Below are 21,597 nucleotides of genomic sequence, written 5' to 3'. Positions count from 1 at the left end.
CAATTCATCCCACAGCCTGTTCTCCTCTCTGGAGAGCTGTCCTGGCTCAGGCTGTGGCTGCCTCAAGCAGCACGGTGTGGCCAGGTTAGGAGCAGGATGTCACACAGAGAGGGGCCCAAAGTTCAGCTGCTGGGAAAGGCCACAAAGGCTGGGGTCCCAGAAGAACAGCGACCTGCCTGCCATCTGTTCTATCTCTAAAACTCTGGGGTTCGAGTCTCCAGACTTAGCTTCTGTCCCTAGTTTTACAAAGGACAAGCGGCTGGGCCCATTAGTCTTTCTGCATCAGCAACGCTTCACTCTCATCTGAATTCAGACTCGAAAGCCCAGTCTCAACGCAGCAAGCCCCATGGGATCCAAGAAAAACCGCTCCATGCATCTGTTACCCGGCTGTCTTTTTGCTGAATCACATTGTTGGGGCAAGAAGAAACATGAGGCCATCTCAACAGATCACATAAGGCACCCACGCCTGGAACACCGGTAAGGCGGGAAACACGTTCTCACGCTAGGACCGAGGGAGATAAAGACACGGTCCCCACTCTGAGGGATTTACAATCAGGCATGGAAAATACTCCACATCCAACACCACACTGCCGCGTGCTGATGGTCACGCCAGAGTGCACACAAGCGCTGTAGAAACACAGAGGAAACCCATCAGGTCATTCTGCACACCTTCCCTTCAGATTCATGTGCTTGTCAGCAAACTAAAGGCTCTGGGAGGTCCTCTAGGGAAAAATAAAGTTGTTGTTTTTTTTTTTTTAAAGCAAACTTTATAAAAATTAGCATGCATTTTAATCAGGGATTGAAGCACCCACCAAGGATACTGTTTCCTGAACCAAGCAGTTGTGAACCAGTCAAACGCCGTGACCTTTCTGGGATCTCTCCATGGCCCTGGGCTCCGTGGGATTGAGATTCATGAGCACAGCAAAGCCCCCGTCCCATCTCTTTAGCAAGGCAACACAAGAATGGAACTTTGGGGCCAGGCAGAACCCCCAAGATGCCATCTACAAATCTGGCCTCTCCGTGTCTCCACCACACAGAGTGAGGCTGGGAGAACCAGAGCCCGGCTCTTCCCATGGAGAAAGGCTGCAGGTCCCAGAAGCATGCAGACCTCCAGGACCCAGGAGAGGAAGCATGAATGAAACGCAGACATCAAGGACCATCGAATAAAGATTTCGAGGGCAAGGGGAATGGGGCGGTGGGGACAGGGGAATGTCCTGTGCCAGCTTTTGCCATGACCGCCTCTTTGTTTCCATGTGTGCATGAATGAAATATTAAATAGGCTTGGCCAATTAACAGCCTTTCAACTCCAGACTGCTCAGAGCCCGAGGAAGAGAGTTTGGATCTGCATTCCCACTTGACCCACTCAGCACTCGGCAGGCACAGCATCCTGTCACCGCGTGAGTGTCCTGCTAACCCTACTTCTTTGGAAGCTGGCCACCCTGGCTGGGTCTGTGCCCACCACAGCCAGCCCAGGCAGCCCAGCCCCTGTGCCTATAGCAGGTGATGCCCCTGCCTGAGAACATCTACCCAGGACCCTTCATTGCACCCCAGGACATCCTGCAGCCCTGCCTGCAACTTCTGATGAGTGTCAGAAACGGACTCTCCACTCAACTGGGACGTGAGGCATAGCACGCTTAGGCAGGGGCATGTTTTTTTGTGACTTATGTCTTTGCCATTTTAAATTAACACAAAATACAAAAGCAGTTGGGTCTCCCCTCCACCAAAGTCAGTTTTCTCTTCCTGAAGCCCTGGCTGGCCTGTCCTCACCAGGCGCAGCAGCATGGGTGAGCTCCGGTAGCACAGCCCATGTGTCACAGCAGGATTGAATGGTCAGCAATGGTCTGTAGGGCTCTGTCCCAGGGGCCAGGCCACCACCAGAACAGGACCTAAGACAGGCCCAGGCTTCCTCCTCGGGGGACTGTGATGCCCCAGGACAGGCTGAGGAGAGGCTGTGAGGGAGAAGGGGAGGGGATGGAAAGGAATGAGCAGGGATATGGGTCATGGGCTTTGCCCCCACCCGTGGCCTGCTGCTCACCTTGATGTGATAGGCTGCTGCCCGTGGCCGGCCCTGGGCCCAGTGTGGGCACCTGGCAGTCACACCCAAACTAGGACACAGCACCTTCAGCACTAAGGTGCCTGCTTGCGATTCTCCAGAGGACAATGCCGCCCCATAAAGGAAAAAGTACTGCGTTCCAGCCTGGTCCTTCCTGGCTTCAACCACTGCCACGTTCTGGAGAGAAAAGGGGGTACTTTTCTGGGGCGGTGGTGGGAGCTGCCTCCTTGGCCTCGGCTCAAGTGCCCCTACTACTCTACTCTGGTGCCCCTGCCCCCGTCCTGGTACTCTCTGGGGCACTAGCTCTATACTCTACTCTGGTGCCCCTGCCCCCGTCCTGGTACTCTCTGGGGCACTAGCTCTATACTCTATTCTGGTGCCCCTGCCCCCGTCCTGGTACTCTCTGGGGCACTAGCTCTACATTCCAAAAGGAGACAGGACATGGGGCAGAGCCAGGGACTGGCCGATCCTCACAGGCATGAGTTGCCTCTGGGCATGGCAAAGGCATGAAGGACATTCGGGTGTAGCTGGTGGCCCCAAAGGGTACTGACTTTATCTGGCCTGGCCCATGGGCCCACACAACAGAAAGCTCTGGCACGGTCTGACATTTGGGCATCTTACCCAATAGAGCTTTTGCCTTCCCTCTCTCCCGGGGCACTTGCACGAACCTCTTTGGGATGAGTCAAAGGTAGTAGAAAGTTCATTATCTGCACACAAATATGCAATATTGTATTGCTTGGAAATTAACACTAACTGTTCTTATGGTGCCACCAAACACTTGACAGCGTTTTATAGCTTCTAAAACCTCTCCATGCATATGAGTGCATTCGATTTTCATGGCAACTAGGTAAGACATAATAGGCACAATTCCCATGTTATACTTCAAGGAACCAACATCAGCTCTCTACAGTAAATTACTCAAAGTTCCAGAGCTAAGAAAGCCTCAACTTTAGGACCTGAACCTAGGTTTTCTGACTCTAGGACAAAGATTTTTTATATTTGTTCCCTCCTTAAAAAAAAAAAAATCATTCCCTTCTTTAAAAAAAAAAATGAGGTCACACCAAGTGCAGGCTCCCTGGTCACACCATGTGATGAGGTCACATAGGATGCATCTAAATTCAACACAGAGGTGAGGGGGGCATAGGGAAGTGATCCTATTGCTGTGTTTCCAGGCTCAGCGAGAGGTCTCACGCATGCAGGGCGCAGCTGGAGGGGGCAGTTCGCTCCCAGCTGAGGCAGCCACACAGGAGCAGGAGGCACCTGACAGGAGAAGCACAGCACGGAGAGTGGCGGGAGATGAGCTGGTGTTGTCCACCATCCGGGACGTGTGGGCTAAGACTCGGAATCTGGCCTGGGGACAGTCAGAGCAGCTGAGTGGACATGAAGCTGAAGAGTGATGCAATGGGTTTGGGTTTGGAAAGCTCACTCTGGCAGTGCAGTGGAAAGGGGGAGGGGGACGGCAAAAAAGGGCAGAGGTCCCTGGAATGATCTGAGCCCCAGGGAGCCAAGGGGACATTAAAGGGCAGAGAGAATGAGGCACAGATGTCTGCTGTATAGTTTATTAACTAATAAACTGCCCTATGGCTGGGCGCAGTGGCTCATGCCTGTAATCACACTTTGGGAGGCCGAGGCAGGCAGATCACCTGAGGTCAGGAGTTGGAGATCAGTCTAGTCAACATGGTGAAACCCTGTCTCTACTAAAAATACAAAAAAAAGTTAGCTGAGCGTGGTGGCACGCACCTGTAGTCCCAGCTACTAGGGAGGCTGAGGCAGGAGAAGCACTTGAACCCGGGAGGTGGAGGCTGCAGTGAGCTGAGATCACGCCACTGCACTCCAGCCTGGGCGACAGAGTGAGATCCTATCTCAAAAAAAATAAAAAATAAAAATAAAAAACCCATAAACGCCCTAGCTCCAGACGGACATGACCTCTGTTCTTTGTTTAATTTGAGAAAACACAGGAGGAGACTACAGTGAAGCTGCTTTGACACAGAACAGAATTTCCTAAAATACTGGCTTGTAGATCCAGTCCAGGCAGGCACTTGGTCTTGCTGAGACTGACTGAATAAGTGCTACCATTTAGGTGCTGGAGATGAAGCAGTGGGCAGACCCGGTGCCCTTGTGTAGCACATTCTCTATTTAATAGTGTTTCTGGCAAAGAGCTAACACTAAAGAAAACAAATTAGACCTATAACTCTGGAAATGATCCTCCTGGATTTTCCAGGAGAATCCTACTAAAAAATATTCTTTTCTGTTTTTCCTATAGACAAGGGCTGAACCATACATTCAGTCTTTCCTCCTAAAAACTTTAAAACATTAAAAACATAGTCATCATGTCCCTAATGCATGCATCCTCAATCTAAGTCTACTGGAAACATCAGCAACAGAAGGAAAAAGGAAAGCAGAAAAGTTTATCTTCCGGCTGACATACTTTGCTAACCAAAGACATGTTAGTTTCTTATCTGCTATTCACTTAATTGCTCTCTGGATCCTTTAAGTTGTCACAGTAATGATGCTGTGTTGGAGTGTGCATGGCATCATGCAACAGCAGAAGACACGGTGGAAGGACCACGGGTGTGGTGTCAGCACCAGGAAGAGAAGGGTATGGCCGGGCGCAGTGGCTCATGCCTGTAATCTCAGCACTTTGGGAGGCCAAGGTGGGTGGATCACGAGGTCAGGAGATCGAGACCACCCTGGCTAACACGGTGAAACCCTGTCTCTACTAAAAATACAAAAAATTTTAGCCAGGTGTGGTGGCACACATCTGTAGTCCCAGCTACTAGGGAGGCTGAGGCAAGAGAATCGCTTGAACCCGGGAGGTGGAGGTTGCAGCGAGCTGAGATCACACCACTGCACTCCAGCCTGGGTGACAGAGCGAGACTCTGTCTCAAAAGAAAAAAAAAAGAAAAGAGAAGGGTATGAGGTATGATGTCACTACGTTAGGGCTGTGTAGCCTTGGTTCACCTTGGGAGCCATGGTATTCTCCTCTGTTAAATGGTGTTAATTATTTAACTCACAGTGTTGTGGGGAGATGGGTTAATGCATGCTCAGTCCCTAGCACAGTTCCTGACTCAACAAATCACTTCTTACTTTATTAGCATTATTACCATCAGTGGTACATGCAACCTGACTGTTCCTGAGTTATTGCTACTCAAGCTATCTCATGTGGACAATACTTCTATGCGATCTATGTGATTGCTGAATTTCACAAAACTTCACAGACCACTCTCATAAGCTAAACATCAGTCCGAAATATCAGCCTCAGAGAGCGACTTACAGCACAGAGCTTAATAATTCACCTCCCGACCTCATCCCCGGCAGAAGCCACCACGAACCTTGGACAGGCAGGATCCTAGCAATGGTGGGTAAGACCGAGTTCAGGCAAGTGGCCTGTCTCCCACCCCACCCTCCACTCAACAGGAAAACTTAGTTGGTATTTGTCAGTGTTACTCAACTCCCCCGGCAGAAATCATTTTCCTCCAGAAGGAAGGGCAGGGGGGATTAACACCAGGTCTTAGGCAGTGAGCGGATGAACAAGAACTTACTTAGGTGCAAACATGGCAATCAGTCATGGCAAGCACCCCGCCAGCCCCTGAGGAGATGCCTTCTGTCTCCACCAAACATCGACTAGCAAACCTTCAGAGGGAAGCGCGTGTGTATTTTAAAAGAAATGCTCTTTTCCCTGGAGCTTTCTGCTTCCCTGAGGTAATAACTGCATTAGTGGCAAAAGTATCAGTCTCATGGCCTGTAGAAGGCCAAAGTACATTTCCAAAACAGTCCAGAAATCAAATTTTGGAGGCAGGGTAAAGGGTCAGTCTGGTTCAGTTAGTTGGGCATTCAAAGCCTGTTCTTTGGCCATCATTGGAAACGTCTCCGTCTTTTTGCTCATGCTTTACCGTGTAATGGGAAATGTCTATTCCAATATGCCATCATCTTGGGCATTAGCAAGCTGGATGTGATGGCACCTACAGGGTTGTTCTCCCATTGCCCTAGGAACAGGCTTCTGCAGTACCTGTATCTCATTCCTTAATTCTCCCCAAAATCAGTGCAGGCATATGGCAGCCTGGTCAGGACTGAGATGCATCTGGGTCTCAGAGAATACATAGAAGGGGCGAGGCAGCTACTCCATGACTTTACAGTCCGGAGAGGAAAACACTCAAGTTCCCATCGCACAGATGAGGAGCCTGAGGGACGTAAGTTAGGTTGCCGAAAATCACACAGCTCACAGCAGCGGCAGAAGGGCTTAGAGTGAATTCTAGGTGAGGTTTTCTGGTGGCTTCTATGTGGAAGAACTCCTAACTATTTGTTAGCACTTAAAGACTAGTCACATGAAATAAAAGAGGAACCAGCCTCCATCAACGCACCCAGTGACCCTGACTGGGACCCAAATCAGTAATAACGTTTCCTTCTGCTTAGTACAGGGAAAAACCCGACACTGGACTCTGTGCTTTTCTCACTAGGTCAAGTCTCATTTTCCTGAACACTGAGTCCTCTCTGCTGTCTCAGCCTCACTCAGAAATGTCCATCTCTCTGTGTCTTCACCAGCAGACTGAGAGGCCCAGCACCCATCACTGGACTTGAGCAAGGTCAAGGTGACTGAAGGCAGAGAGCAAAGGAGAGTGGCCTTGGGCTGGGAAGTCACAACCGCTCGTTTCCCACCCTTTTGGACAAATGCTGTTTTCTGGAAACAGAAGGTTTATTTGCATCCTTGGTCCTCCATGACAAAGGGCTTGATAGCATCTGCATCTTGGGGACACGTTCCCCTCTCCAGCCCCTCACACCCTGTTCTTCCACATGGTCCTGGTGCTGGCAAGGATGCAGGCCAGGTTTCCCTGCGAGGCCCTTGCACCCCATGCTCAACCCGAGCTGCTCCTTGGCCATGTAATTTTCAACCTGAGATCCACGAATGTGTTCAGGGATACCAGAGGCCTCTGTCACTTTATGCGAAACTCTATGCACGTGTGCATGTGTGCGTAAGAGGTGTGCACTTTTCCAGGGGAAGGACCCGTAGATGCCATCAAATTCTGGAAGGGGGTCTCTGACCCAAAAATATTGCTAAGAATCAGAAGTACTGCCTTAGAAGGAGCTTTCACTTCTGTCAAATTGGCCACATTTCAACATAAAGTGGGTCAGGGTGATGAAAAGCTGAAAAAGTTAAGGATGGGCAATTTAATTTGTAAGATCTCAGGGAAATTGAAACAAATCCTCCAATGCAATAAGTTTTGCAAAAAAAAAAAAAAAAAAAAAATTCCAATAGAACAGGGAATCATTAGCTGTGAAAGGGATGGGGGTGGGCAAGAACAGTATGAGTGAGGAAAGACAGCAAGCATTAGTAGAGATGCCAAACAGGAGAGGAAGTCCTATCAGGCCAGGCAGAAGCAACCTCTTCCCAAGATGTGAGTGGCCGGGAAGGTGGGTGCGTTATGCAGCTTGTTTAGGCTGTGTACCAGTTCCTATTTTTACTTAAACCTACAAAAATGACTATATGGCAAGGAAGAATCTGCTGACGCACCAGAATTGCTCAGAGTGATGAGCTAATTCAAATTCGATGGTCTTTCCCAGAGATGGCTCTATTTTTAACCTAATTCTGTCACTACAGTGTGAGGTTTACTTTTTTTTTTTATGAAAATACTTTTTCCTTCTTAATATTCTCATGAATAATTTAGCCTCACTGATAATTCCTCTAGTGTTCTTCAAGAATTTTGTGTAAAGATGTGGTGACATTCCTGGGTAGAAGGGAACTGGTAACAACCATGTGAATTCTTGTCCCCTGCTCGCCTAGTTAAATCTAAAGGGTTAAAAAAATGGTGGCACAAAAAGGACTACAGTCTTAGCATTCTAAAGGTCACCACCACCTCCTTATAATTTTTCTCCAACCCTTCAAGGTAGTGTCCACATCCACAAATGTTTTCTAAAAGTCCTTGGATAACTGATTAGAAGTAATGGAACAGGAAGGCCATGGTGGCTCACACCTGTAATCCCAGCATTTTGGGACGCCAAGGAGGGCGGATCACCTGAGGTGAGGAGTTCGAGACCAGCCTGGCCAACATGGTGAAACCCTATCTCTACTAAAAATACAAAAATTAGCTGGGTGTGGTGGCACGCACCTGTAATCCCAGCTACTCAGGAGGCTGAGGCAGGAGAATGGCTTGAACCTGGGAGGTGGAGGTTGCAATGAGCCAAGATCATTCCACTGCACTACAGCCTGGGTGACAGACTGAGACTCCGTCTCAAAAAAAAAAAAAAAAAAGTAATAGAATAAACATATGTTTAGGTTCTCATTTGTAGAGACCCTGGACTAGTCCACACAAGCATTTTAACCCAAAAACTGTTGAAATGCTTCATACTTAGAATGTGTGTGTGCACATGCATATGTAAACATGGCTTCAGTTTTAGTTTCTAAGTTTTAGAAAACCATTTCTTAAGCATGACTATTTTTTCTTGTGAAAATTTCCCTTACACGTAGGTACATCTCCATATTCAAGAGAAAAAATAATAAACAAAAACTCAGTATGCTGTAACCACAATTAAGATTTGTTGAGCATCACACTTTTCTTTTTGGAGGAAGAGGCAAATTATAAGAAAATAGATCCAATTTTATCAGGTTGACTATTAGAAAATCAGCTACAATAGACTTTGCTGAATTTCACTTTTTGGAATATACATTTCCATTAAACAAATTCCTGGTTGGGATTTTTTTCCCCTAAATTTATTTTTTCCCCCTAAATTTATTTTTTCCTTGGATTTTCTTTTACAAAACAAAAAGAGGTTAGTCATATGTAGGAAGGCAAAAAACCTTTTAAGAATTATGCTTCTGTGGGAAATGACTGAAAGGGAAATTATTTAACAGTACAACTAAAATGCTTAAAACAAGCTTTGGAGAGCCGTGACTGTGGGTCTTCGAGGAACTGCGAGGCTCACCTGGGCAGCAGGGATGCACATGCCTTCCAACGGCAGGTGGCCCACGCCTGGTTCTCACTTCGTACAAAGCTTTCTCTGCACAGGTGTGGAAAGCAAGGCTCACTCACACCAGAGACAAAGCCTCCAGGTGTGCTGCAACGGCCAGCTTTGCTGCTCTTAGGCTGCTGCAGCCACAGATACACACACGCCGTTGAGGTGGCAGCCAGGTGGCCTGCGGGGCAGCTGGTGCCCAGCCCCTTCAGCATGCAGTGGTGGGAGCTCCTGGCTCCCCTCACTGCCTCTCACCTGACTCAGGCCTGTGTGCCCAAGGCCAGCTCAAACTCCAAGTTGAGCAAGTCCTCACGATGACCTTGAGTGTGCCTACACCTGCTTCCCTTGCAAACATTTAATGCAGAGAAAACGTCAATTGTGGTTTGGCTTCAATAACTTGATTGATCTCTTAAAACCAATAGGACTTTCAAAGGCAGGACATCACGACTCACTTCTCTGCAGACCTGCTGAGGGGTATCTGACAGCTGAGCCCCACTGCCACCTGCGTTGGTCCTACCACGGCACAGTAGGCCTAAGGGGTGATAAGCAGGGACTATTAAGTGTTCAATTTCCTGAAAACATTTCCTACCTGAGATTTATTTACCGTTCAGCTAATCCCAGCGACGTGGCCTTGTTCTTCAGAATCACTTTATTTTACTTAATCTCCAAGAGATACCACAACACGAATATGAACTTACTTGAAACACAGTCTTGGGGAGCCTCTGCACCTCACTTTCCTCTCCTTGAGCTGACGAGCACTTTATTTTGATGTTTATCTGGTGCCATGGTAACTTTCATGACTTGCGATTTACTTTTCAGACTCAGAAGTGATTACGGAAAGTCATTTTAGCAAATAATTATTGAGTGCCTACCAAGTGTGGAAGATAAGAAGATAAATAAGACGTTGCTTTCCTCAGATGGGCACAAGTCCGAGTGCCAAGGGCTAGACTAGAAATCTGCAAACTTTTCCAGAAAAAAAGCCAAATGGCAAATATTTTAGGTGTTGCAGGCCACATGGCATCTGCTGCTAGAAAGCAAAAGCTGCCATAGACAATGTAAGTGAAGGGTTGCCAGGGCTGTGTTCTAATAAAACTTTATTTGCGGACATTCAAATGGAAATTTCCTAAATTTTCATGTGTCACAAAACATTGAACTTTTAATTTTTTTTCTCAACTGTTTAAAAATGTAAAAACCATTCACAGCTTCCAGGCAGCAAAGAAACAGGCAGCTCTCTTTGGCCAGTGGGCAGGGGCTTAGACTACTGGATGGACCTCAGACCTGCCCCTTACCAGCTCTATGGGTGGAGGGGAATTGCCTGAACTTCCTGAACCTCAGTTTTCTCATCTGTAAAATGGGGATAAAAATCTTTGTCTTGTGGGTTCTAAGAATTAGATACTGAAACAGAAAACACTGAACGTTAGCTAATCTCCTTCCTTGATGATGTTAACCACACTGATACAGCAATAACAACTAACCCTCCTGAATATTTATTTCCTGCCAGGCACTGTGTTAAGTGCTACCTACTTTTTACAGTATTTTATCTAACCCAAGATGCCATCGATTTTAAGATGCACCATTACTGAATGTACCACTGAGAAAGGAAAAGCTGCGAGTTAACCTCTGACACAGCATCGACTGTAAGATCCCGATTCACAAATGCTCAAGAGTATGTGTGTTTTGGAGGATGCATCTTAGAATCAATACAATATGGTATCTTCTTTAATCCCACAACCATCCCAGGAGGTAGGTACTCTCATCATCCCTAATGTACAGTTGAGGAAACTGAGGAACAGTTCCTAGCCCATGCTTAAACAGTTAGGAAGCATCTGTGCCGAGGCCGTGAACCTGGGTAACCTAGTCCAGGATCTGAGCTCTGCCTCAAGGGCACAGACTCCTGTGAGGAGGCTGGACCACTTGGGACTCTGAATATGCAAGGGAAGGGCAAGGAAGTCTGAAACAGGGTGAACACCACCGGGCCAGTCAATCTCATCCCTCTGGTGTTTCAACGTGGGGTATGAATGCAGTAACAGATAACGGGGACTCAAAAATACGGAATAAAAGTAGCAAGACACAGGAAGGTCTAAGCCTGCAGGTTCCTCCTGATGGCTGTGCTGGGAAGGGAGAATGGGAGTGGACGCTGATAGCACATAACGTGGACAGAGCAGGGCACGAGGAGAAGCTCAGGGAGATCTTTCTTACACTTAAGCTTTACTGTCTTGTGTGGAAGGAACACATGTGGGTTGTGGAGTTCAGGGGCCAGAGACCACCCTGGAGCTCGGTTGTGTACTGCCTCGTGGCCTGAGGAAACTGTGGCTCCCCCCGTGTCTCACATACAGGGCCCTCAGCACAGACTGCAGCCTCCTAGCTCAGCTGTGGGCAGCAGGTGAGACCATGAGCATCTTAGGGAGTGGGAGCATAGCCTGGGCGTTAGGTATGGAGCCTTAGGGTGTGCAAGTCATGGGACAATCTAGGCTAACATTCTCTTCCAAATTCTGACTTGTTTTTATTTCACAATGTCGATCTCAAATCTCTCTCTTCATTATATTTCATCACCAAACATTTATTAAATACTTAAAATATGCTAAGTGAGCGTCAGGATTCTTCCTGTAAAACTCCAATTAGCCAAAAGGTTGCCCAGTCTGTGCCTTCAGCCTATGTTATCATGCAGGAAAGAATTAACCCAGCAGTTCTGAGGCTGTTCTCCTTAGGAAGGCCTGCTTGCGAGGCTGGCTCTCAACTGGCATCTGGGAAGTTGGATTCCGGAAGGGTTCCTACCGTCTCCTAACAGATCTTCCCTAAGATGTCTCACAAACAATGTGGATTATGCCAAGCACCTGTTTTCCTTCTGGGAGTCTGGGATTTTGGCATGCACCAGGCAGCCTGTGCCTGTGTGACCAGTCCCACAAAACTCCCTGGGCACTAAGTCTCTAGCGCGATTCCCCAGTAGACAATCCTGGACATGTGCTGTCCCATGCGGGGGAAGTCAGCACATCCTGTGTGACTCCACTGGGAGAGGGCTCTTAGAAGCTTGTGTCTGGTTTCTTCTGGACTTTGCCCCATCTGCTTTTCCCCTTTGCTGATTTTGCTCTGTGTCCTTTTGCTGTAATAAATCATAGCTACACGTACAACTATATGCTGAGTGCTGTGGTTCCCAGTTATTCAGCCAACCCGGGGGTGGTCTTGGGGACCCCTGACACAGCCATCCTCAGCCAATTCATTTCAGAATACTGTTCTTCTGGAGTAGTGCTTTGTGAGGCATAGGAAGGCCTGGGAGAGAGGTGGAGGGCTCTGACTATACCCATCCTAAATCAAAAGAAGAAGAAGCTGGGAAGAAAAAGAGAAGAAGAAGAAAAAGAAAGAAGAGGAGAAGGAGGAGGAAGAGGAAGAGAAGGAGGAGGAGGTGGAGGAGGAGGAGGAGGAGGAGGAGGAGGAAGAGGAGGAAGCAGCAGCAACAACAGGTTATCTATTGTTCTATTCAGTGTTGACCAGGCAGCCATTACATGCTCCGGGGACAGTGACACTGTGATCGCTGCCCTTCAGAAACTTACAGTCCAGTAAAGGAGGCAGCAATGGAGATGATGATGATGGCAGTAACAGTTACCAGTGGACATTTATCTGGTGCCTACTACGTGCCAGGCACTATCCTAAGCACTTTGACATTAACTCCAGTAATCCTCATGGCAACTTTGGGAGGCAGGTACTTTTGTTATCTCCATCTTTATAGATGAGGAAGCTAAACACAAAAAGGTTAAGTATCTGCCCAAGGTCACAAAGCTAGTTCAGCAACATATTCTCTGGTTTCAAAATCTCACTCCTCAACCATTATATCATACTGCCTTTCTCTGGACATAGAGAGAGGTCTGCACTAGCATAAACATAGGCCCAACTTTACTGCATCTTTTTCTTTTTTTAAAATAGCATTTATGACATCCTCTCCAGCACCAGAATGATTTGTGTGCAAGTCTGAATGTCCATGTTGGGCTCTCAGCTGTGTGTCCAGGCTCACACCTGGTGCATCTTTGGGTCCCCTCCCTGGCACCATGCACATGGTAAGCGGTTGGACGCCAGCTGGGGACTGGGAGGCCTGTGATGATAGGCAGAAGGAAGCACATGGAGGATGGATCCCAAAGGTAAATCCTGGAGAGTCAGAAGGGAAAACAAGCAATCTACATGACGGGAAGAACATGAGCGAAGTGCTGGAGCCAGCGATGACAGCGGTAAGTCGAGGAGCCAAAGAAGGCTGGCTGGAATAAAGGGCATTTTGGAGAAACTGGGCGGGCTGAAACTATGATGACCCTTCAGCAAAAAAGCTAAAAAGTTTGCAAGTAATTGGCAGCCAGTGAGAAAGAAAGTGACCATAATGGAAGTGAGGATTTGGGAAGATGAATCTGGGGGCAGAAGAGAGGGATGACTTAGCTGGGCCGAAGCCCTGAAGCAGAGCAAGGAGCTGACAAGCTGCTGCAGGAATCTCAGCACAATGTCACGCGGCACAGCCAGCCCTGGGGACAGGCCAAGCCCAAAACTGGAGGCAGTTTCAGTGCTAGATCTGTCCAAGTAAGACCTCAGAGAACCATCTCTGACGTTCTTTCCCACTTTACCCTTTTAGGATTCTAATACATTTAGGTTAGAGCTTGAGTGGTGGCTGTGGTTTTTAAGAACCATTTCTAAAGAGGAAACTGATGGACTCCGGTAGCTAATTAAGAGTGGCAGGGGTCTTTGAAGAGTAAATGCAGAAAACTGAATGAATAATGGTGCTGATGATGGGAGTAAGGAGGTCTTGGAAGAAACTCCAAACACGTTCTTTATTTCACACAAAATTATGCATAAAGGAAAACAGTCATCTCAATAGTTATAAGAAGTGAGGCCTTTAAATGACAATAAGCTACAGGAAGAAAAAAATTAGCAGAAATAAATTACAAACAAGCCTATGAAAAAAATGAACCAGTTGATAGTTGGTTTATTCACCTCTGTTCATCATTTAACATTTTCAGTACTCCCAGATTCAAAACAAACCACCTCCTGTCAAAATATTGCTTATAAACTGCTGTGGAGTCTGAAGAATTCTCATGATTATATCTGACGACATTCTGTGTTTTGAAATGGAATATCAGCTACTGACCCTCAGGAAGCTAATTGCTTTTCAATATATTCAGCACAGTTATGCATCCAACTAAACCGTTTGCTCTCTATGCTAGTGGTGCACTACACTGAGCTTTATTGCCAGAATAATGTGGGCCAGTGGGCTAGTGCTGAGACCATCACTGTAGGCAGGGATATGAGTTCTGGGGAGAAACTGCTCAACCTATTTTCAGCAGATGTAATTTACTGCTTCATGTATAGTCTCTCTCTCCAGGGAGGGGATTTAAAGCCTCTAATGTGTATATCTGTGTGGAATATATAAGGTGGGTATTAAACACGACAGGATAAGCACTTCCGCAATTGGCCCCCTTCCAGTTAATCATCTTGCTGTGGACACATACACATGGTCACTACTGGCAAAGACCAATTTCTGGTTTAATGGGGCAGAAAGAAGAGATCCAGATACAAATGTCTATCTATCAACTGTCTCTGTTCTTATTAAAATATTCCCCTCAGAGGAAAACACATGCCTATTCTGCTTACTTGAAGTTACCTTTCAAGTAGTTGGTAAATCAGGAATTTTAATAGTAGAAATAAATTCATCCGGTGCCATGTGTATTTCCATTCTATTTCTAGAAGGCATTAGGAAGCCTCTTCCATATTTCATTTTTGAATATTTTATGGCCATATACGTTTCTTTGGAAAAACACATTGCCTTTGAGGCAATAAAGATCCTGCAGATTTTATTAAACCACTGTGCCAGTAAAAGCATATCAGTAAATACCAATGCTGGCTTCAGAATAAAAGGTTTATTGTGCAGTCATTGCAGAGCTCTATCCATTAGCGGGAAACCAGACAGAAGACTGGACACCCAGCTGCCTCCTCCTCCTTCTTCATTTCACCGTCTGATCTGAGCAACGCATCTGCCCATTGCTGTGCCTCAGCCAAAGGAAGCCGATTCTGTATCACGGGGCAAAGCAAACCTTCCCACTGTCCTCCTCTGAAGGTGACCTTTCCGAGCTCGGTTATAGTCCCTACTGCCCCATCACCTCACACCTCCCCCTCTGCCTACCCCCACCAACATCCTGTAGCTCCCATTTCGGTAGTTCTGTGCCTCTTTCACCCCAGAATGTGCCTTCTTGTCCTTTTGCCCAACTAAATACTTCCCTCTGGAGTCCCTCCTTCCATAGGGAGACTTTCCTGTCTTTCAAAGTTCATGCTTTTCTTTCCCTTCTCCTAAATTTCCAAAGACTTTCAGCCACCCTGCATCAATCCTTACATCATTCCCTTATTTTACAAACATTTTAAGTGCCGATTACGTATCATTCAGTGTATTTAGGCACAGTTCACTGTATTAGGTCATTTGGACAAAAATGGACAGGACAGATGTTTATCTTACAGACTAGCTGGAGTGAGAAGGCATCCCGTAAGAAAGGCAAAAGTGAAGAAGGTCCTGCAGGCGTTTGGGGAGTCAGGCTGGCCTCCTGGCTGGGAGGGTGGGAGAGATGGGAAGAGGGTCTTTCAAGAAAAAGGGCCTTCTGAGTTGGTCCCTGAGAAACAGACAGAATGTGGCCATGCAAATGGCAGATGGGGGAAGAAGGGTATTTCAGATGGAGGAAAGGGTCCACACAAAGGTGTTGGGAACAGGGCTGGGTGAAGAGCTCCATCTCTGATCCAGCAGCAATACTGTCCTTCCTTCCAACCAGGTGAGTCATCTAGAGCAGAGGTTGGCAAACTATAGCCTGTAGGACAAATTTGGCCCACTGCCTGTTTTTGTAAATAAAGCTTTATTGTAATACCTATTTGTTTACATATCATCTGTGGCTGCTTTATGCTATGGTGACAGGATTAAGTAGTTGTGACAAAAAACATATGGCCTGCAAAGCCTAAAATATTTACCATCTGGGACATTACAGAAAAAGTTTGCTGAGCCCTAGTCTAGTATTGTAGCCAGGGAAGGTGTGGGGAGGAGAGGGCTCTTGCCAAAGAAGGGCATTGCTGCTGATTACTGATGGAATGATGGAGCGGAGAGAGTCAACAGAGGGAACACCGGACGGAAAGCAGTGGGATGAATGCTAAGAGAGACCACCGACTGTCAGACCTCCGCCAGGTCTCCTGGACCCTCTGGCTGGGCAGGCCAGCCTGCTGTGCCTGAACGGTGCAGTGACTGGGTGCCACGTGTGTGCTCTCTCCAGTCTGTGGGCAGCGTGAAGGCAGAAAGCACCATTATGGCTTTAATGCCATTCCCCTCCCATGCAGCTGCATCCACAGGACCTGATGAGTAAACTGTGCCCCTCCAAGTCTTGCACTGAATGCGTCCAGGCTGCAGATCCATGACTCAGGCTGTGCTATAGAAAGACAATGAGCAGTCGAGAGCAGCACTGGGCCAGGCAGAGGCTGTAGGCGGGGAAACGAGTGAGGAGACTACTGACAGTATCCCCAGATGGAATGACACTAGCACAGTGGCCCTGGCAGGGGAGTACTTACATCTCATACAGGGAGTCTCAGCTCCTCTAGAGAACAGCCGCTGCCGAGGGGATCGTGCCCCTTCCATAGCCCAGAAGCCACCACAAGAACAACAGAGCATCTGAGGCATCAGCAGTTCTGCCAGCCTGAGGATGTTTCTGTTTCACAGCTCCTGAGAGCAATTCCTCCAGGGAACAGGACACCCAGGAGTCCCGAGGTGTCTGCCGGGCAGGGCGACAGTTGTTATGAAATCTGTTTACCCGGAAACCATCACGACGCCACATACCTAAGAACACCTAGGGCACTCATGACTGATTCCTACACGCCCGCGTTTAACATTTAATATCACCAATGGCTCCAGACACTTTGTATGTTTGGCTCAGCTGACCTGGGAGCCTTTGGTCCTTCTCCCTCCCAGCTGGGCCCGTGTTTGTCAGGTGGGCGCACTGAGAGGCCAGAAGTCAGCATGGCCCAAAGTCCATCGGCATGGGTGGTGAGAACTGAGACGGCCCTCCTAGGAATACAAGGGTGGAAGCACCCGCAGACCTCGGCCCGTGTAGCAGCACTTACTCCTGAAAGACTTGGGGGGTATTTTTAAAACTTTTTACAAAGCGACTGTTGCTGCTTTTGCTACCGAGGCAACAGGTGCCTGTTTCCCTTGAAACGCCATCACTTCCTTTCCTATTTTGTGTGGTTCTTATCTGTCGACTGTGACTAGCTTTCACTATTTGAAGGGCATTAGACTGGAGGTCTGAGTTCTCACTCTGGCTCAGATACCATCTGTCCAGCCTTAGACACATCTCTGAACCTCTCTCTGTGTCAGATTTTTTTTTTCTTTTTTTTTTTTTTTGAGACGGAGTTTCGCTCTTGTTGTCCAGGCTGGAGTGCAATGGCATGATCTCAGCTCACTGCAACCTCCGCCTCCAGGGTTCAAGTGATTCTCTTGCCTTAGCCTCCTGAGTAGCTGGGATTACAGGTGCACACCATCACGCCCAGCTAATTTTTTGTATTTTCAGTAGAGATGGGGTTTCACCATGTTGGACAGGCTGGTCTTGAACTCCTGACCTCAGGTGATCCACCTGCCTCAGCCTCCCAAAGTGCTGGGATTACAGGCATGAGCCACTGCCCAGCCTCAGTGTCAGGTTTTAACATGAAGGAGGAGCTGAATCGTGGTCTGGGCTCTAAGTTGCAGGTCAGGCAAAACCTGTCTTTATGGGAGAGTTGTTTGGGCCTCCCTGCCAGCCTGCCCCTTTTTGCTCTGTTTTCTCCACAGTGTAATTCTGGTGCCCTTAATGAGCTCTCTGGAGATTCTCTCCCATGCCCGGCCTGTCTCTGAGACAAGTTCTAGTCTCTGATGTTAAGTCTAGACCACAGCAGCAATTCTAAAATGTCCTTCTCCTCCACCAATGGGACTTTGGCTTTACCCCAATAAATATGCTCTTTCCTCTTGGCAAAAGTAGTTTAAAAACCTGCTGGATTGGAAGTTCTTTGAGGGAATGGTCTACGTTTTTAATGACTATCTATGACCTCAAAAAACCACGTAATGCTCCCGGATAAGGTTTGGAGTGTGCTTCTCATTGTCCAGAATGAGATGTGTATCTCCTGCTACGGAACACTGTCATAGAACTATCAAACACCACGCAGCAAATTCCAGGCTTGACACTTGCAGGGCTTAGCCAGGGGATTTGGGAGGTGTGCAAGGCTTGGCAGAGAGGAGGATAGACAGCATTCTCCGTGTGGTTTTGGAGAGTTTAGCTTAAGTGAAGGAGAAAGGCAAACAGACCTTTTAGGGACTGAAATGCTGCCCGTTTTTCCTTTCCACCAATACTAAAATTCTCCACCAAGTCTACCCTCGCTTCGTATCACCTTGAACACAAGTTGAAAACCTAAACCTTTGCAGCATGTGCTTAAGCAGAAACGTACACAATTCAAACAGAAGTCAAGCAGCTGGGGCGGGCTCAGGTTACCTGACAACTACTCAACAAGCTGCCCTCAGCTCCCAGCAGGGGCTTCAAAGGGTTCCTGCGGTTTTGTTCATTAGGGATGATAAATATTGTGCACACATTTGCCCAGTATCAGGGATCTTAGAACAGGATCAGTTTAAATCTTGGGAGAGAAAGGAATGTGGGTGCGTGTGTGTGTGTGTGTGTGTGTGTGCGTGTGTACATGTGTACACATGCCTGTGGAAGAGATAAAGAGAGGAAATGTGAGAAAATAAAGAGGGATGAGGGGGCTAGAGGGTGAAGGGTAGAGAAATCCCACTCTGTTAAAGACATAAATAATAGAATATGAATTCTAAGCCAGAGTAGCGCTTGATATCTGAACAACACTGACTGCATAGGGATGAGTGGCTTACCCAAACTCAACAAGGTGAGAAGCCTTTAGAAACATTTAGATGAAAGCTTCAAACTGAAATGAATCAGTTTGGGTAAATAGGAATGATAGCCTTAATTATAACACCTCCACTAACCTATCTTGACATAGTTGGGTAAGATGCTAGTATAAGGCTGAACTATTTCAAACCACAATAAATAAGGAATTGGTAAGAAGAATATTCCAGGGAATAACTAATTTGGATGCATCAGCTAATAGGATTTCCATACATCTGAGTGGCCTAACAATGGCCTGACCAATGAATCAAACATTTATTGACACTATCATGAAGCTCGCCTCTCCGACAGATGTGAATCAATATGTACAAAGTCCTGTGAAACCCGACTCTATTTCGGAACTTCCTATTTGCTCTCTATAAAACTCCATACACCCAAAGTCAACCCTAACATCCTTTCATGCTATTACGAACTCACATCAAGTTTATTTTTTAAAAAATCAAGCTATTAGCAAGGACAGGGGAAAACTGCAGTGAGTTTGTGGATCAGCCACAAGCTGTGTTGCACTGAAGTAACAAACAACTTTTTAAAATCTCAGAGGCTGAAAATGTCAACAGCTTCTTTGTTGTTCACACTACATGCCTACTGAGGGCTGGTGGGTCTCTGCTTGTCATTGTCACGTGGGGGTGCAGGCTGAAGGAGCGGCCACCATTGTGAATGCTGCTGGCCGGTGTCCAGGAGACCTAGCAGGTCTCTCACAGGTAACTGAATGCTCCAGCCCAGAAGTGACAGGTCACTTCCACTCACAGCTCGTTGGTCAGGATCAGTCGCACAGATCTGCCCAACCTCATGGGCATTTTAAAATCTCTTCAACATTTCGAAACTGCTTCAGAGACGCATCGTATGTGAAGGCACTGACACCACGTCCTGGGTGCTTTGTGTCCTTAGGGGAATGGCGGATGTCTCTAGGCCACTTTCTGTGTCTCCTTCATCAGAGCCCAAGAACCATCAAAACGACTAACTGAAGTCCCTTACCGTGGCTATCTCTGCCAGGTATGGGGACACCACATCTCCCCAGCCTACTGGGGCCTCTCTGTGGGGAGGTGACGAAGAGAACCCTGCCTTAGTGAGGTCTACCTGCCCACTAATCACAGCACCTGTAGCACGGTGGGGGCTCAGCCGTCTTCAACTTTATACTCCGATCTTTTTCAGGAACCTTTCCCTAGGACACCTTTTGTCTATTCTGCCAAAGGTTGGGCAGGATCAACTAACTATAGGACAGCAGAATGGGGCTGACTGAGTAGCCTCAGTGGTGAGGAGCTTCAGGACCAGTCCTCAATAAAAATTAACAACAGCCAGGCTTAAAATATGAGCATTGCCACTATGATAAGCCATGTTGCGGAGAAGCGTGGGGACTCTCCAGCCAGACACGCTGTGCTCCCAATCCCAGCTCTACCGCCTTCTAGCCAAGCAAGCCTGGCCCAGTGCCCTGCCTTCTCTCTGCTCCATTTACCATCTGTGTGAGGGGGACAGTAGTGGAGTTTATTTCTTACAGGCTTATGGTGAGAATGGAATGAGGAGAAAAGAGCTAGAACAATGCCTGGTAGTGCACAGTAAAGTCCCTAGTTCCTTCTCTTATCGGCATCCTCTTGGTCTCCCTCAGCCATGCTCCTTTCAGACTCGTTTGCTGCCACCATGAGCAAGATACATCCCTCACAACGATTTTGTGAGACAGGCATGCACCCTGCTTAAAGAATGAGAAGACTATGAGTGACCCAGATTCCCATCTGTCTGCCCCAGGCCCATGCTCTTTCCCTGCAATGTTCCACCTCGCTTACACTGATGTCACGATGACAAGGGAGTCTGCTTTAACATAAGGGGAATAACTCAGTGAAGGTGGACCCTCCACTTGTACTTAGAGCTCTTCAAGGATGCTGCCCTGCTCTCTCAGTTCAACAAAGATACGTCAATATTTTCTCTATGAGAATCTATTCTGCATGCTTGACACAGTGACAGGGTTGAGCCACCAATTTAGTCCTCAGTATGCATAGCCAGCCGGGCTCAAGCCTCAGATGCTGGAGATGAATCAGGGAAGAAAGCGTCCAATGAAAGACAGTGACATGAATACCTAAACTCTGTCCCAGCCTAAAATTCAAATCTTATGGTAGTATTTTTAGTTGTGGCTTTGTAATGTAGTCTACAATGCATAACATACTGACTCTTAAGATGCACTTACGCCCTCGTCTGAAAATTGCTACCTTTCTCCCTTGACTTTTATTTTGCCTCATGGCCTTATGAGGTACCACAAGCTCAGCTTTATCCTTGCCTGTACTATTAATAGACTGGGTGAGTCCCCCTGGACTCTGTGATCAAAGTTTCCCATCTCTGAACTAGTAGCAATGTTGTCCTTGCTTCCAACCAGGTGAGTCATCTAGAGCAGAGGTTGGCAAACTACAGCCTGTGGGACAAATTTGGCCCACTGCCTGCTTTTGTAAATAAAGCTTTATTGTAACACCCATTTGTTTACACATCATCTATGGCTGCTTTATGTCACAGTGGCAGGAGTAAGTAGCTGTGGCAAAAAACATATGGCCTGCAAAGCTGAAAATATTTGCCATCTGGGACATTACAGAAAAAGTTTGCTGAGCCCTAGCCTAGTATTATAGCCAGGCAAGGTGTGGGGAGGAAAGAGCTCTTGCCAAAGAAGGTCATTGCTGCCAT

General features: G+C 47.3%; 1 protein-coding gene across 3 annotated transcripts in view; it reads right to left on the bottom strand.

Moving 5' to 3' along the window:
- The window catches only part of LOC105487323 (solute carrier family 22 member 23), a 189,751-nt gene that overhangs the window by 93,174 nt on the left and 74,980 nt on the right, over positions 1-21,597 (bottom strand). The window lies entirely within an intron of this gene.

The sequence above is a fragment of the Macaca nemestrina genome, chromosome 5, assembly GCF_043159975.1.
Source record: "Macaca nemestrina isolate mMacNem1 chromosome 5, mMacNem.hap1, whole genome shotgun sequence".
NCBI classification, from domain to species: Eukaryota; Metazoa; Chordata; class Mammalia; order Primates; family Cercopithecidae; genus Macaca; species Macaca nemestrina.
This window is presented reverse-complemented; position numbering and strand designations above follow the sequence as displayed.